The sequence below is a fragment of the Furipterus horrens genome, unplaced genomic scaffold (assembly GCF_987537825.1).
Source record: "Furipterus horrens unplaced genomic scaffold, mFurHor1.1.pri manual_scaffold_4, whole genome shotgun sequence".
NCBI classification, from domain to species: domain Eukaryota; kingdom Metazoa; phylum Chordata; class Mammalia; order Chiroptera; family Furipteridae; genus Furipterus; species Furipterus horrens.
In genome coordinates, this window is record NW_028327174.1 from 47,202,478 (window position 1) to 47,219,896 (window position 17,419).

The following is a 17,419-nucleotide window of genomic DNA, read 5'->3' on the forward strand; positions in this document are numbered from 1 at the left end:
CCCCTGGAAACTCCCCTAAAATTCCCACCTGCAGAAGAGAGCTAAAAACCCTCAAGACAAAGGATACCAGTTCTCTTTTGGAGCATACCCATACCTTTCTTACCCTTTTCTTTCCTGGGTGTGAACTTTTTTGCTAAACTCTAAGGGTCCCCAAGAGATTTGCAACTAAGAAAGCAACAGCAGCAGCAGCAGCAGCTCATCCTGGGCTAACCCCCTGACCCTCTCTTCTCCAAGGCCGCCTTTTCCCCAACTTTTCAGTGAGCTAACAGCAGTCGCACCTGGGCTCATTTCTGTCACTGTGATTTTTACTTCTCAGTGAGTCCACGCAGCCCCATGTGGCTCACTTCTTTCCTTTAACTTTTCTAGAGAAACAAAGCAGGCTAGGCTCTCTCCTATTGCTTCTTCTATCCTAAGCCCTTCCTTTGTTTCACTGCCCCCAGCTTTAGTAAATATATTCTCAGAGTCACCTGGACTCATGCTGTGAAATCTTTCTTGCACAAAGTCAAGAATCTACACACTACAGGCTGGCCCAAGGCAGGCCTGCTCTGGGTCTTATCCCTTTCTGGTGACAATGAGAGTCATTTCCTGTGTGCAGGCCCTAACATATCTGATTAAAACAAATCACAGGTACACTTAAAACATATGGCCATGGTGGTAAGACAAGTAACTTCTAATAGTGATGGATTAGTATTGTCTCAGTGGAGAGGAAGAAAAGTGAACAGTTACAATATGGGTGGGATGAATTAAATAAGGAGTGAGAAAGAAGGAGGTGTCTAAGATCATTTCTGGGTTTATGCTTTGTTCAACTAAATGGATGCTGGTGCCATATACAAAGAGGAAATGCAGGAAGAAGACCATTTGAGAGAGAAGATGGTGAGTAAAATGTGCTTTCAAGACAACCAAATAGAAATACTGTGTGGGCAGTTGGATTTAAGATCATATTCATGGAAAGGAATTCCCACTACACTTATTTATCTATCCATATATGATGATTCCAGGGCACTACTATTTATAGAGTGTGAATTTTCTCCCTAACATATCACATTTCTGGTTGATGCAAATGACACTTAAAGTGAGAAACATTACTATATTTATATCACTGGTGAAAAATTAATTTTCATATGCTACAGATGTTATTTGATACACGTCTGTGTTCCTGTTGTCCTTGTCAAACTAAAATCCATTCTCATAGTGAAACAGTCTCCCAACTTGAGCCAAACTGCCTTAAAGTACCCTTCATTCTATGGACCATAGGATAGCACTTCCTTTAATGTGACAAGAAATCACATTGTCTTCTGATTCACCCTAATAATCACATTTACTTGACTTGCACTACAACACAAGTTGTCCTGAGATTGATCCTTAAATTTATGAGATGAAGAAAACAACAGTTATGGGGAAATTTTGAAGTTTGCTGTTACTCTTGTAATTGGCCTGTCTTTCATAGTTTCAGGATGAAAGTAGGGAGATCAACAAGGTGACACAGATATTTACCCCCTCCCTTGAAACACAAACTACAGAGGTGCTAAAATAATGGCTCTGCTACTGTTGCTATTACCAAGGAGGTTTAAGGATTGTTTTCTCTATCTGTGCTTTAAGAAGTTTTAACAAAAGTGGCTGAAGTTGTTAGCTAGCTCAATTTTGCCAAAGGGGCTAAACTGATTGTAAGAGAGAAGTCTACACCCTTTCTGAAGGAGACAAGACTATTCCATGGTAACTAATTGTACTCACAGGATCCTGATCTTGGATCCTGTAAGATGTCTAAACTGCCTACAGACAGTAGCTGTTACTTGGGAAATATAGCTGCCTGAATGAGTCAAGATAAGGAAAGATGTAACCAGTTTTGTAGAGTCTTAATGGGGTACAAGCAGAAGGATGTAACTGGTGGTCACTTTCATGATGCATTATGCACCCCACTGAAATCGTCTGACAGCTTTGAGGAAGGTTTCAGAATCAAAAGGAGCCTGGTATATAATCCACAATTGGAGAAGGAAGGAATGAATTCCAAGCCTATTTTATCTTGTTTTTCACTTACTATCAAGAAAGAAGTTGACATCTATAACATACTGTTACATTAGGGAAAAGAAGGGCTTCTTTGGAGGAAGGTGTGCCAGGTACATCTCACCTATATATAACATACTGTTACGTTGATGATGATGATCAAACCTTTTAGAGCTTTTACCATGTATTGGCATTATACCAATGAACTTACTTAAATTATCTCATTTAATCTTCATCAAAACCCAATGGGGTAATTACTGCCATTATCCCCATAAAAAATAAATCTCATGGCATGTCCAAATATATTTTTTTCCAAAATTATCTGAAAAATGTTGCTGCATATTTAATTCTATAAAAAGACTATTTACCTGAAATAATCATTATTGATGCTAGTTTTGGGTGCTCATGAAAGTAATCTGGTAGAGCTTATTTATTTAAGAAAAAAGAGACAAAGAAATTTAACCCAGATTTATTCATTACTTTAGGGTTGGGAGGGCAACTAATAAAGTTTATGACTCAAGTCTTTTAAAATCACTCTAGAGGTAAGGTTGTAAACATAATGACTGTTCACCTAATGAGTTTAAAAATCTATTAATAATGTTATGCAAACATACACTTTTATGGAGTGGGATAAAATTTCCAATGACAGCATCAAACACAGATTCAAAAGTTTGGATTCTCATACAATTTGGATGAATGTGAAGACAGCCTCCAAAAAACTGTGCAACAACTCAAAGTAGCCAAAGTAATGACAAAGACACTGATGTTAAAGATGGTTGGGGAGAGTTTGAATCAAAGTATTTCCTGAAGTATGAAACTGAAAAATAAGTAATACTTCTAAACTAATATGGTTTTTCATATATAATAGAATATTAAATATGTACATGTAACTAAATGTGTAAATATTACAAGTTATAGTTTACATTTAAATCTTTTTTGTTTATATATTTAAGTTGACCAAAAACATTTTTTTATATCCCCTCACTGGAAAAGTAAAAACTCACTTTATTTCCAGGTTGGCCTAATTTGAACATTTGTGGTATCTTCCTCAAAGTTTCTATTCACTTACCAAGGGGCAGAAGTGGGATTTGAGTTCAGATCTTCTGAATCTAAAACTTGCTCTTATTCACTTCTTTCTATTGCACTGTGGGTGGCTCCAAGCTTTTCTCTTCATATACTAATATTGTAATAACTATGTATGGTACCAGGTGCGTACTAGACTTATCAGGGGATCAGTTTGACAATTATATAAATGTCTAACCATAAAGCTATACATGTGAAACTAATATAAGATAATATTGAATATCAATTGTAATTGAAAAAGAATTATGACAATTGTAATTGAAAAAGAATTATGACAAAGATAGGGTATAGATAATTTTATTTGTAATTGTCTGGGGCACAGTGCCCAAAAATATGTAGTCAAATGTCATTCTGGATGTTTGTATGAGACTAACATTTTAATCAGTGGACTTTGAGTAAAGTAGATAGCCCTCCATAATGTGGATGGGCCTCACCCAATCGTCTGAAGGCCTGAATAGAACAAAAGCTTGACCTCCCCTGTGAAAGAGATAATTGAACTTGAACCACAACACTGATTCTTGCCTCAGTCTTCAGCATGACCCACAGCACTGGCCTTTTTCTGCATCTCCAGCCTGCAAATCCACCCTGCAGGTTTTGGACTTGCTAGCCTCCCTAATCATGTGAGTCAATCCTTTAAAATAAACCCTATTCTATATATACACAGCCTATTGATTTTGTTTATCTGGAGAATCTTGACTCATATGGACAAAAACCAAGTGCTCAATTTCTTTGGAATTCTCTGCTTTAAGCCTTTTGTCCCATAGTAATTTCTGAACAGAAGAACTACTCAAAATGCTTATCTATAGACTTATATTTAATAAATATTAAAAATAAATAATTTTCATCTTAGACTACTTAAAACTTTTATGATGCAACTATTGCTAATAAATAAGTTTACTCCCCTCCCACCCCATAGGTGCTTTTAAAAAGCAGTTTGGATAATGCACACACAAGGACCTCCCTAGCTTTTCTCTTTCTCTCCTAGAATTCGCCAGCTTGACTCCCATACTTTCTGGTTTCTTACAGATCTAATGGAATGTCCTAAAGTAGAAAGAGTGATCTAGAAGGAGGTAGACAGATTAAATCACAGGATAGGAATGGACTTTCAGATTCAATTTTGTCCTGCTCAACAAATCTTTATGAAATTCTTCTGAAGTGCAAGGCACTGAGGTAGGCCTATATATGATTCAAAGATGAATATTTATGTTATCATTATCCATTCATCCTCTTAAGTTAGAAACCTGATTTAGTAATAAAAATAATTGCAATTACACACTTAATGCCAGGAATCATTCTATGTGCTTTTTATTTTTAATGTCCTTTAATTTTAAAAATCCTATGATGTATAAAAGATTACTAATATCATTTCCATTTTATAAAAACTGAGGTTAAGTAACTTGTCAACATTTACATGGTTAGTAAATGGCCAAGTCAGGATTCAAAATCCAGAAAATGTAGTACCCAAGTTCATGCTCTTCAACACTAAGCCACCTGCCTCTATTTGCTACCTTTGTCTTTTATCCCTCCTCCCAGAGCTAATCTGTGTCCACATTTCATTAAAAAAAAGAGCCACACCTCCAGCTGTTCCAGCTAATGCCTTTGTGAAATACCAAATAGAAGTGGAAATAATTGTAGTATTAATTCTTATCTTTTCAATGAATCCAAATGTCTTTCAGTATATGGTGAAAACTACAATACTCTTCACATAGTCACAAATTTTATATATACCTTAAGGAGATACACAGCCTATATAAAGATTAGGCCAAAAAAAAATCTCATTAAGCCAGACGAGGAAGAAGAAATTCTGCCAGAAGACTGCCTTTGGACTTGAACTGCAACATCAGTTCTTCCCTGAGTCTTCAGCCTGCCAGCATACCTGCAGATTTTGGACTCTGAAGTCTCCATAATCATGTAAACTAATTCCTTAAAATGAATCTTTCTCTCCCTCTCCCTCTTTATTTCTCTCTCTGATCCATTATAAAAGTATCTTTTACCCTTATAATTAATAAGTAACCTATGGAGTGGTACTTTGAGACTGTGTGAATAACCAGACCCCCCCCCAAATTTTAACCCTAATTAAGTTTTAGAATCTATTACTAACCCAAGCCTTTTATTTCCATTATCCTATCTATGAATTCTTAGCATTCTTCTTTAAAAAAGAGCTTTCTTTTTCAGCCAGCCCACACCCTTTATGACTCATGAATTTTTAAAAATTGTTCTATATATTGCAACCCATTACCAACATTATGTTTTATGGTGCTCAAATTGCCCCAAATTTGACTTGTACTATTGCATCTCAAAGACTTTGGTGTTAAACCAAGGAAGAAAAATGTGGCTCTTCCTTTCCAATCTGCCATCCACGGTGGAACCTCCACCAAGACACAGATTTTCATGAAAACTCTTATGGAAAAAAAAGAATTACTCAAGTTCGGACCCTCAAATACAATAGAAAATGTAAAGGCCAACAGCCAGGATAAGGAAGGAATTCCTCCTGATCAGCAAAGACTGATCTTTGCTGGCAAACAACTAGAAGATAGACATACTTTGTCTAACTACAACATTCAAAAGGAGTCCACTCTTCATCTTGTGTTGAGACTTCATGGTGGTGCTAAGAAAAGGAAAAGTCTTATACCACTTCCAAGAAAAATAAGTGTAAGAGAAAGAAGCTTAAGCTAATTGTCCTGAAGTACTGTAAAAGGTGTGTGAGAAGGGCAAAATCAGTGTCCTTTGTCAGGAATGCCCTTCAGGTGCCAGAAATGTTATGGCCAGCCACTCTGACAGACATTGTTGTGGCAAATGTTGTCTGACCTTCTGCTTCAACAAACCAGTAATTTTATATGGGTTAATAAAAGACATGAACAAAAAAAAGTGTATATATATATATATATATATATGGCAGAACATGGGCAGAACATGGGCTTTCAAGTCAGGAATCTGCCACTTACTAACATTGTGGCAATAAGCAAGTTAAATCCATGGAGCATCTATTTCTTCACCTACAAAAGGATGCTAATAATAATAATGCTTGGTTCACTGCTGTATCACCAATATCTTAGCCAGCAGACAGTTAATAAATAAATTGTTGACAATGTAAAGCATCTAGAATAATGCCTGCTACATAATAGTAGCACAATAAATAAGTTGTTTTTATTATTAATTCTTACTATTGTTGCTCATATTTATATAATATAATCTGGATTTATTAGTAAACTATTATTGAGATCTCTTTATGTGTAAACCATTGTACTGGCCATCAAGAAAAAACAGAGGGTGAGGCTACTTCCAATTCTACTTACTAATAAAAATAATGATTACTATTGTCATAATGACGACTAACATTACTATGTGACAGGCAATATTCTAAGCTCTTAATTAATTTATTTAGTTCTCTCAACAAGCTTGTGGATTAAGTGCTAGTATCATCCCCATTTTAAGATTAGAAAACTGAGGCCTCAAAATATAAGTAACTTGCTACATAGTCAGTAAGAGATGTAGCCAGGGTTCCCACACTAAGGATGTGGCATCAACAGTATTCTTTTACCCACTATGCTCTGCATAAAAAAAAAAAAAAGCTTTTAAAAATAAGATACATACAAGCAGAAGATGTTCTTTAAGCAGGACAGTGTATAAAAGAGCACATGACATTTATTTGAAGAACACACTCTACGTACTGGCACAGGACTGACCATGAAGACATCGGGTTCTTGCCTTGAAGTCTACTAGTGCCATAATTTGTTTAAAAAGATCACATTCTGGAAGATTCTGAGACCACTTCCAGATCTTAAGGCCCTAAAGGCAATGTAAGCCTTAGGAAATTAGAAGTAGATGCCAACTCTTATCTTCAGCTGGTGTTCCGTGGCAGCCGTGCAGTGATACACGCTGCTATGTCTGAATAACCCACCAGATGGTCCAGCTGTGAGAATGTTATTGTTTTCTACCAATTTGTATTATTCCCATGGTTTCACAAGTTCTAGTTCCTGAACCATCAAAAGATACCACAGTCTTTTCCTTAAGCTATGACAAAATAATAGGTTTCCCAAATTCATCACAAAAGTTTCATCGGATCTGTAGGTGAAGGCACAGGCAAATAGCAATGCTTTTCATAATCTCTTTAAAAGGCTGCATGATTAGTTCATAGGCGTTTTCCCTTACAAGAGGGATGAAAGTTTTGACAGAAAGTTTTCATCTGAGAAGATTGTGTGCCAGTGCTACCACTGTCAGTTAGTTAAGGCACTTTGAGAAAAACAATTCTCGTCTCTCAAAGGCTATTTTGTATCTCCTCCCTACACTCTCACCTTCTTCAGTGTTATGCGAAATTACTTGCCTGATGTTATCTCAGTGAGCATCCTGGTCATTCACAGGCACTATACATTCCCAGCTATCTGTTTCCTACATGAAAGATAAGCAATAAGAACTCATACAGTGTGAATTATATTCTAATAATTAGTATCTTGTGCATTAGAAGATGAAGGGCTGAGGGCTATGTAGCCATTCAAACAGTTAAGCATGAATTACCACACTATAATTCAGAGCCTGAAGCATCTTCTATACATAGAAGCAGATGTCTCTTATACTAGAAGAAGGAAACAAGTAGTAATCTGAAGGGGGAAAAAGTGTTTTAAAAAATTCCGGAGTGACCCCTATTGTTCCTATTACACCCAGAACTGGGGTATACAACATTCATCTAACCCCCCTTGCATTGATCCCAGCCTGCATATATCCGGCTCATGTAATTTTCCCTTGTACCAGCACAAAGGAGTCCTTCTGATTATTGAAATATACAACAAAAACAACAATGTCCCCCAAAGACTCTACTGGAAGCTACATTTGAGGTGTGGCCTTGTAGGGAAAGTAGACAGCCTAGAAACTTGTTACCATGGCCTACAAGGTCCTACAGCGCCTGGCTTCAGCCTGTGTTTCAGACCCAATCACCTGTAGTTCCCTCTAGCACATTGCTCTAAGCCACATTTGCCACATTTGTCACATTGCTGTTCCTCACACACGCCAAGTATTCACACATGTACTAAGTACATGCATCAGGGTACATGTCCTTCCTTCTGCCTGAAGACTCTTCAATCAGACACCTGCATGGCTGGTTACCTCACTTCATTCAGGTCTCTGCTCAAATGTCAGCCCCTCAAAGATAAAGGAAAGAAAAAGGGAAGATGGGGAACAAGGAACAGAGTAAGGACAGAAAAAGAAGGCCTCAGAGCGTCTTTTCTAGACCATCACTCATAACAGCATTCAATGCCATTTTTGTTCATTTGTTTCTTTACCTGAATTATTTTTCTTCCAAGCGCTTATCATTACTTAGCATTAAATTATATATTTATGTGTTTGGGTTTGTCTCTTGCATACAATTTAAGTTCCATGAAGCCAGTTCTTTTGTTTTGTTCACTGCTTTTTAGCTTCATAACCTCAGTCCTTAGAACAGTGCCTGACACATAGCAAGCCCTAAAATATTTGTCTAATGGAAGAATGATTTAATACACTCCCAGTTTCAAGGAATGGAAGAACTGGTATTTTCTTTTTTCCTTTTTTTAATCCTTACCTGATGATATATTTATTGATTTTAGAGAGAGAGAAAGGGAAGGGAAGAGAGAGAGAGACAGGCATGGATGTGAGAGAGAAACGTAGATCAGTTGCCTCCTGTACTTGCCTTGATTGGGGATCAAACCCGCAAACTTCTGGTTAATGGGAAGATGCTCCAACCAACTAAGCCACCTGACCATGTCTCCTTTGTAAAGGAGTGGGAACCTAAGTCCTTCAGCTCAGCCCTTTGAGTGCTTGCCTCACATTGAGCCCTTTCCACTTGGATGACCAACTAGTTTGCAATGTAATGGTGAGGGCATACCTCCAAGGATTTGCTCTTTTCGTGGTGTCCCTTCCACTGTCAGAGATTATAGGTCGGCTGAGAAGCAAAAGTTCTTTAACCTGAGCCCTTTTTCTAAAATATGGCCTTGAATTTTGAAAGCATTAAAGAAAAGCTATCATTTCAAAGCTTCCACTGGTTTTTTATTGAGATTTGTTTTATGTTCCAAACATGGTTTACCTCAGTGAGTGTTCCCTATACAACTGGAAAGAATGTATATTCTGCTGTTGTTGGATATAGTGTACTATAATTTTCGATTAGATCAAGTTAGTTCACAGAGTTCTTCAGGTTTTATATATTCTTAATGACTTTTTTGCCTCTGTGTTCTCTCAATTATTGACAGAGGAGTGCTGAAGCCTCTGGCTGTAATTGTGGATTTCTCTGATTATTCTTCTAGTTCTATCAGTTTTTGAGGCTCTGTTGTTCGATGCATCTACAGTTACTATTGTTATGTCTTCTTGGTGTACTGACTCCTTATCATCATGTAATGTCCTTCTTTATCCCTGGTAATAGTCCTTGTTCTGAATTTTACTTAGTCTGATATTCATATGGCCACTCTATCTTTCTTTTGATTAGTGTTTCCATGGTATATCTTTTTCAACCTACCTATGTCATTATTATTGAAAAGAGTTTCATATAGACAGGTCATTTTTAAATCCATTCTGCCAATTCCTGTTTTTTAATTGGTATATTTAGACCATTTATATTTAATATAATTAATGATATGACTGGGCTACAGTCAACAATCTCACTAGCTGTGTTTTATTTGTTCTATCTGTCCCTTGTTTCTTTTTCTCTTTCTTTCTTTCTCTTTCTTTTCTTTTTTTAAATTTTCTTTCTTTTTGCTTGCTTTTCTTCTTCTTGCTTTATATCTCCGCAACTGGCTGTTTTTTAAAAATCTCTTTTTAAAACTTTTAGTGGTTACCCTAGGGTTTATAATATGCTATTTCAAATAATACTGCTTCATGTTTAGTAGAAAAACCTAACCTTACAATTCTGTATTTTCAATTTCTTCTTCCCATCTTTTGTGTTCTAGTATATCTTGCTTCTACATGTGCTTTTAAACCAAACTACATTATTGCTGCTTTACAGAATATCCCTTACCTTTCAGAGCAATTAAGAATTATTTACATGGAGGCTGGCTTGGCAAGGGGATTTTCTCAACATTCTTACTCCACCTTCAACTTTATGTCTTACCTGTACACCTGTGCCTTAGAAAGAACCTGTCCTTCCCACAGAAGATTGCTGTTGCTTGTTACTCAGTGCTTCCAGCTTTGTGGGAGTGAAGGCTGGGGAAGGGGTGTGGATTGTCTGTTGTCTTAGTCTAGCCTCAGCCTTAGGCAGGCCCTCTATCCCTGGGTCTTAGAGGAAGGACATTCTTAATGATCTTACCTCTCACCGAGGTAAAATAGGCATAAGAGACCACTAACATCCTGGGTCACAGATGGTTTCTTGCTCCATCTCTTGAAATAGAAAAGTTTATTTTCTTTTTCCTTTTACCCACCCCTCAGCCACACAGCTCTTCGCAATGCCTCAGGGGTTTTAAGGTTTGCTACTCACCCCCCACCCCCACCCACGTCTTAAGACCTTTATCCTTCAAAGACCAAAAATTCAAGCAAAGTTTTATGGCTTTTGCACAGAAGCACCCATTTCCCTCCTATGAGCCTGCATCACTGAAGTAGGCTTTCCATAAGCTCCCACCCTGCCCCTTACCTTCCTTGTGAACATTGGTAAAGAAGGGTCTGTAAGTAGATGTATATATTCCTTGCTTGGGTGGCACCTAGGTTCTGTATTTTCATACTATCCTACCCCTAGTCTTTAGCAATTTATTAAAATATTTAACTGAACTCTTCTTATCAGGTGACTCCTGAGTTCCGCCAGAATTGACACCCTGCCTCTCCTTAGAGAGCCTCAATTTTCCTTAGACTTGAGTCTAGCTGTTGGCCCTTTGAACTCAATTTTCTGGTATATTAGAGAAAATGTATGATTTTCATTAATTATTTAAGTTTTTCTTATTGGGTGGGTGGGAACAACACTCCAGCTTTCTATATACTAGTTGGAGACCAAAATTCATTTTGGAATTGCTTCCTGTTCTATGCTGTAATTTCCCCACTGAGTCCCTAACTTTCATTAAAAGTCCACTACATCCCATTGCATTGTTAGAGTCATTTGCAAAGGATAGAGGAACATCCTTGGGATGAAGCAGCAGAGAGATCAGTAGCAGGCAGATGATCAAGAGCAGATCAAGAATTGCGTTGACAGCAGATATTTGCAATCAAGGGTGAAGGGCAACCATCAGGAAAATGCAAGCACCTCTTCCCACACTGGAAAGAATTTGGAAGGATCTTTGACTTTCCACAGTTGTGTGTAAAGAAGGGTTCAATTTATTTTACATGGCTGTTAAAGCAAAGTGGTTAAGCAGTGCTATAGGACTCAGGCCACTCAAGTTATAGGGATATAACCCAGTCATTACAACTGTCTGTCACCAAACCTAAGGAGCGGAACTGTGGTCTCAAGATGAGAAATTAAGTTCTTTGATAAGAGAAAGTTAACAATTAACTCAGGAGTTATCTGAATCTCACCACAATAGAAAAAAAAACAAAACTCAGAAAATTTGAATATCTTCTTTAATGAAAAAAAAAAGATACAATTTATTTCCTGTGTTATCTTACTTATTAGGTATTACAATGAGGGAACTAGAGGTTTAATTTTTATCATATTATGAGGGGCAAAGGGGATCAAATTTTAGAGGCCATCTCAGCATCTGAGTAATTTTTTTCAATCTAGCAAGATCAGATGGTCTGATTTACTTGCTCAGTGTTTCTGGTAGAAAAGGCAATTTTCAAGACTGAAATAGCAATTTCTTAGCCATCAGTGAGGCTCTTAAAATCCATTTTTTGAACTCCAATAGACTTCCATGTGTAAATGAAAGAAGACTCCTGGAAATACACATTTTTCTATTTTGAGAGATAACTCACTCAAGCATAAAGTTAATACAATTTATTAGACCAAAAGTAAAGTTACATTAGAGTGAGCTCATAACAGATGAGTGAACACACTTCACAAGAACGGGGTTGATGTGTCTGCTTTCCTGATTGTGTCTCCTTCATCTTCAATGCTTCCTTCAATATCTCATTCCTACATCAGACCTGCTGACATAGGACAGGACTGTCCTCCTGAGAGGTTTTAAAATCACCATCAGATCCTTGAAACTTTAATGCTAGTCCTTAGATGGGTAATAGCCTTTGATTATTCTTAGTGAAACAACATATTCACAGTCCTATAACATGAAAGCAATAGGATCTGGCCAAGATGGTAGTGTAGGCAGACACAGTTCACTTCTTTGCAAAACCACATCAAAATTACAGCTAAAATATAGAGCAACCATCAGCCAGAACCATCAGAAATCAAGTTGAATGGAAATCTGAAACTATGGAATTAAAGAAACCACATCCATTGAACAGGTAGGAGGGGTGCGGATGCAGAACAGGCTGGTCTCTCACCCACATGTGGTGAATAAAAATTTGGCATATCTTAGGGGCAAGGAGTCCCAGCCCCACACCAGGCCCCCCAGACCAGGGTTCCAGTGACAGGAAGATAAGTCCCCACAACTTCTGGCTACAAAAACCAGCAGGGATTGAATTGGTGGAAGAAACTGCTGGAGCCCCAAGCAGTTCCTCTTAAAGAACCCACACTCAGACTCACCTACTCAGACTCACTCCCTCTGAGCTCCAGCACCAGGGTAGCAGCTTGAAAGGCACCAGTGGTACATAAAGAAGAACTGAAGTATCTGGCATCAAGGCAAATAGAGGCCATTGTCTCTTTTCTAAACCCACCCCCCACAGAGCCAGCAAGCTGGTGCCATATCTGAAACTCCATCAGCTGGGCTAACACTGTTTGACCTGCCTTGGAAGCCTCAGAGACTCTACCTCATTCAACTTATTGGCCCACCCAAGCTGCTTGTTCCATAGGAAAGGCTAGACTTGGCTCATGCTTCATACTTCCTAAATCCTATCAAACAAGCAACAGCTGGCCTCAGTGAGCTCCAGGCCTGGCACTGGCAGTAGCCAGTCTAGAATAGACAAGGGAATGTTAAGAATAGTATAGGAAAGGGCGAAGCCAAAGAACTTACATGAATGACCCATGGACATGAACTAAGTAGGGGGGTTGCTGGAGGGAATGGAGGTGCCAGGTGGAGGGGGGCAAAGGGAAAATAGTGGAACAACTGTAACAGCATAATAAATAAAATATAGTTAAATAAAAAATGAAAGCAAGAAAATCAAGTTTAAGGGCTACTGAGCCAGGCTGCTCAGGCATATTAGATTTAATAGAATACTACTTATATGACCTCAGTCGAGGAGGTAGATTTCTCTGAGCCTCAATTGCTTCATATTGGAGTGAAAATTATTCTAATAATGATTCTAATAATGCCTAACTCATAGAGTTGTTGTGAGGAAAATTATATGCAAAGCACTTAGCAGAGTGTCTAGCACACAGTAGATATCTGGTAGAGGTTGAATATTTATTGATATTATCATCATTACTACTACTACTACTACATCAACCACCAGGTCAACCTGCTACCCAACCTACCACCTCAGTTTATTCTTTTGACAAGTTCTTGAGTATCAGCTGTGTACCAGGCTCTTCTGTAAGAGCTTGTGGTTAGTAAAGTAAGAATATAAGTGTTGTCTCCCCTGCCACCTGCCAGAAAAACACTTCATCTCCCTGAACCTGGGTTTTCTAGTCAATAAAATGGTAATAATCAGGACCAGGACTCAGTGAGGACTTGCACAATCTGAGAGGGACCCCTTACTGGCCTCACCCTCATTTAAGCACTTGGGAATAATAGTAACTACCTCACATGGAGACGAGGAAGCAGAGAGATATTTGCCATGCATGGCGGTGGGATTTGGGAAGCCTTGCCCAGTGAGAGTATGTTAAGGTGAGCCTCAAAAGATGGAAGGCATTGGGTTGTTCCCATAAACCAAAGAGTGAATGATAAGTTGTCCTTGGAAATGACAATATAGCCTAGAAAGAAATGATGATAAGAGCTAAGAGCTATTATTTACTCAGCACCTACTATGGTCAAGTACTTTACAAATATATTCTTTAATCCTTACAACAGCCTTCAAAAGTTGGTATCACTTATTCCCATTTTACAGTGTAGCCTCCTAAAAGCCAAGCCCAAAGAGGTAAAAAAAAAAAGTTATACAGTGTATTAATTTTCTATTGCTGCTATAACAAATTACCCCAAATTTGGTTGCTTAAAAACCACACAAATTATTATCTTGCCATTCTGGAGGTCAGAAGTCTGACACAGATGTCACTCAGTTAAAATCAAGGTTTCGGTAGCGCAGTGCTTTCTTCTGGAGCTCTAGGGTTGTCCTAGAATTCTTAACTTTCAGCTTCCAGAAGCCACTCGCATCCTTGGCTTGTGGCCTCCTTCCTCCATCTTCAAAGGCCACTCTGATGTCCTTCTCACACTGCATCACTCTGACCTTCATCTGTAGTCAGGTTTCCCCTCTGACTCTCTCTTCCACTTTTTAAAGACCTTTGTGATTATATTAGGCCTACCCAGATACCAAGATTAATCTCCTTATGTCCAACTGATTAGCAACAGTAATTTCATCTATAACCTTATTCTCCTTTGCCATGTAACCTAACATAGTTGCAGGTTCTTGGGATTATGACAAAGACATTTGTGGGGGGTGGGGTGGCAGGGAGTATAATTATTCTGCCTACCTCCAGGGTTTGTTAGTGGCAGAGCTGTTGTGTCGGGGTCAATTAGGATTTCATCCTGGGATGATAGGGAGGCATTGATGGTTTTTAAGGACTAAAGTGTATAAATCAATCTGTATTTTACATAAATAATCCTTAAATCAGGATGTAACAAGAAACTGCAGGATAATTAGAACATACTGGCATTAGAGAAATCTGTAAGAATTAATGAAGCATCAGGTGTTGAAACAGAAGAAAGGAAGTGGCTTGAAGGATATTTTAGAGACAGAATCTTCAAGGCCTAGTGACCAGTTGTATGTGGAAAGGGAAGGAGAGAGAGGATTCAGAAATGAATCCTAGATTTCCTAGTTAGGTAACAGAGGGGTGGTGATTTATCTTTGTGTTTCAATGTATTCACAACTGCTTTGCAGTCCATACATTTGTTCAAATCATTCATTTGTTCACTGAACATTTGTTCAGTGCCTACTATTGTTTTAGGTGTTTAACAAATGTAGTCTCTTGGAATACATCAATGAAGCCAGAACACAAAAATCCCTGCCCTGTAGGAACTTACGTCCTATTTGGGGGAGAAACGCATCAACAATAATTATAATGAAGAAGTAAATATGAGTATATTCAAAGGTGATGAGAGCTCTTGAAATGAATTAAAAGGCAGGGTACCCATGAAATCAGGAATACTGAGGGTGAAAGGGTGAGTGTAACTGTTACAGGGTGGTCAGAGTGAGCCTCATGTCAGTTGTATATAAGGGACAACCTGAAGGAGGTAAGGAATTAGCCCAGGCACGTCTGGGGAAATGCATTCCTGGCAGAGGAAACAGCTCGTGCACAGGCCTGAATGGGAGCGCGCTTGATGTGTCTGAGGAAAAGCAAGGAGCAGAGTGAGCGAGGGCAACCAAGTAGGGGCAGACGACCCTTCCCCTATTCAACGGGGAGAAAATGGCCTGACAGGTCATTGGGATCTCACAAGGAGGGGAGGGTGAGAAGGAGAGGGGGCAGTGTCACCCCTGCACCTGGTCACAGACGGGAGGAGTCCCATCCCTCCCTGACTGCTCACCCTCTTAGGAACCTTAGTCCATCTGTGCTCCGTTTGACATACATGGAACCGAAGATCATCTCACATCTCTTGAACTCTCACTATATGGCAGACTCTTCCTGAATTCATTCATTTGATCCTCAAAACAACTCCATGAGGCAGGTAGGATGATCAGCCCCAGTCCACAGCGGAGGGAAATGCGGACGATGACGCAACTAAAGAGTGGCCGACTGGGACTCAATTCCAGACAGACCAGCTCCAGAGTTGGCTCACTTAGCCTTCCCCGCACGCCGAACTGCATAAGGATCTGAAGAGTCCCTGACTGGAGTCCTTTCTATCTAAAAGGACTCCTCTCTGATCCCTAAAATCCCATCATTAACACTTCATTCCCACCATGAGCACTACCTGAAACTTCGGGGTGTGTGATAGGACAAGCCCCTTATACCTTTCGGCGAATGAGTCCATCCATGCAGTCAACGAGAGCTATTAATCACCTCCTCCTCCTCCTCCTCCGTGTTAGGTCTCTGCGAGAGGACTTTTCTCCACGGCAGGAAGGACTCAGCAGCGGGAAGTGTGTGCCAAAAAAAGAAAAGCAGGGCCCTACGGACAATTTTCATTTATTTGAAATTTTGCCTCAGGACATGTCCACATTCATCACTTAGTAACCATTAAGTCACCACACGGTATGATGAGGCTCATCCTTTCTGCGGGATGGCTCTCCCTCCACAGCTAATTGCCTTACATCTATAGTCTAGTTCTTGTCAGTTTTGTCACACTGTTATTACATACAGTAATGGTGTGTAAGATATTAGCCTGTCATTATATATAAATGTGTCTACGGAAAACTCATTTCCAAGAGTCATTTTTGAAAATGAATTCAGAAGAGAGGTAAAAGCATATTTTCTGTCTCCAAGGACAACATAAAGTAATTCTGAGGCTTGTCTGAGGATCATTTACGGTGGACTTTAGGGCCCCCCAGAATACCAAAGCCACATGTACATTTTGAGGTGTCTGAACAGCCCAGGAAATAGTTAAGCTGGAAGGCGGCAGCAGCTTTTGTCTCCTGCTCACTGTGCCATGCCTGAGGGTGTGAGCAACCCAGCCCTTTCCCCCTCACCATTCCACTATTTATTTTATTATGGTTAATAACACGTGACCAGAAAATCATTTTTACTACTTTCCTTCTGGTGCCATTAAGTTTAATATTCTTGTTTTATAATACAGCACCAGTGACTTGTCTGACATTAAAACTTTTTTCTCCCAGTTATCTATTAAAGTAACACTTTATTACAAAATAAACATTTCATACAACTCTCAAAACCGCGTGTTTGTGATATCTCTAAGTGTCAAGCGCTATCAGTGTTCCCAGTGTATTGACAGCTTACTACTTTCACCGCTGAGATATAAACTCTATGAAAGGCAGGACGATGTGACTTGCTGTGTCCCCTCACATGGCAAGTGTGTAACAACGCCCACTGAGTGACCAGCAGAATACACACCTTCTCCAACCTCTTATGCCTTCTCATCTCTGAACATACATGAAACAATCAAACGCTTTTCCATATGAAGAGTTTGTCTACAAAATGGGATGAAAATGGATTCTAACCACACTAAGAAAATGATTTATCTTAAATTACTTTAAATACATTAAGTATGAGTTAAATACCTGCTCTTTATAAGAGGAAGAC

At 38.9% G+C, this 17,419-nt stretch overlaps 1 pseudogene; it reads left to right on the forward strand.

Moving 5' to 3' along the window:
• The first annotated feature begins 5,472 nt into the window (after positions 1–5,472).
• LOC150011634 (ubiquitin-ribosomal protein eS31 fusion protein pseudogene) lies at positions 5,473–17,214 on the forward strand (annotated as a pseudogene).
• The last annotated feature ends 205 nt before the right edge of the window (positions 17,215–17,419 follow it).